Genomic DNA, 1,164 nt, shown 5'->3' on the forward strand with positions numbered 1-1,164 from the left:
TGTTTTATATATATGTCAATCTTGAGAATTGTATACTTATTATAACAATTGAAAGGGATATTCATAGACTGTGGGTATCAGTATAAAGTAACCAACATAACAATAAAAATATAATTAAGAGATATAAAGGGATGGTTCTGGGAGAAGGGGTAAGGAGGTAGTAGAAAAGGGCAAATTGCATCACATGAAGAGGCACAAAAATATATTGTAGTACACGGAAAGAAGGGAGGGAGAAGAGCAGTATTTGAGCTTCACTCTCATCGGATTTAGTTCAAGAAGTGAATAACATACCCTGATAAGTGTACAAATCTAACTTGTCAGAAAGCAGCCAACATGGCAGGCAGACTGGGCCAATTCCTGAAGGAGGCCTGGGCCAAGGAGCCATTGCTGACCATGTCATTCACCATCGGCACCCTGGCTCTGCTCATGCTGCTCCGCCACCCCGCCAACCCCTATACCAGGTACATAGGCATGATCAACAATGTGACCCCCTACAACTATCCTGTTCCCACCTGAGATGATGGCAACATGTCCGACATCCCCAGCCACCCCCAGGATCCCCAAGAGCCTTCTCTCCAATGATTGAAGAATCTGTGAAACCTCCACCTTCCCTTTGTCTCCTAATAAACATCTTGTCTTCTCCTGGGGAAAAAAAAAAGAAATCTAACTTGTCCTACAGGCAGTAGGAGGGGAAAGGGGAAAAAAAGGGAGGGGGGGTGGTCAGAAGGGAGGGAAGAAGTAGCAAGGGGAAAACGGTAAGATAAGGGAGGGGAATCAAGAGGGAGGGTTAACTGAGGAAGGTAGGAGTCAAAAGAAAAACTCTGTTGAGGAGTGGAAGGGGAAAGGGAGAAACTAAAGCATAAACAGGGGGAAATAGGATGGAGAGAAAGACACAGATAGTAATCATAACTATGAATGAGAAAGGGATGAACTCTCCCATAAAATGGAAGCAGATATCAGAATGGATGAAAAACTATAATCCTACAATATGCTGTTTACAAGAAACACATTTGAAGCAGGGGGATACACACAGGGTAAAGGTAAAAGGCTGGAGTGGAATATATTGTGCTTCAGCTAAAGTAAGAAAAAAAAAGCAGGGGTAGCAATCCTAATCTCAGACAAAGCAAAAGCAAGGACAGATCTAAATAAAAGATATAAAGAAGG

General features: G+C 42.7%; 1 pseudogene; it reads left to right on the plus strand.

Moving 5' to 3' along the window:
- Positions 1–333: 333 nt before the first annotated feature.
- On the plus strand, positions 334–597 carry LOC118845806 (annotated as a pseudogene).
- Positions 598–1,164: the final 567 nt, after the last annotated feature.

Source organism: Trichosurus vulpecula, chromosome 4, assembly GCF_011100635.1.
Source record: "Trichosurus vulpecula isolate mTriVul1 chromosome 4, mTriVul1.pri, whole genome shotgun sequence".
NCBI classification, from domain to species: Eukaryota; Metazoa; Chordata; class Mammalia; order Diprotodontia; family Phalangeridae; genus Trichosurus; species Trichosurus vulpecula.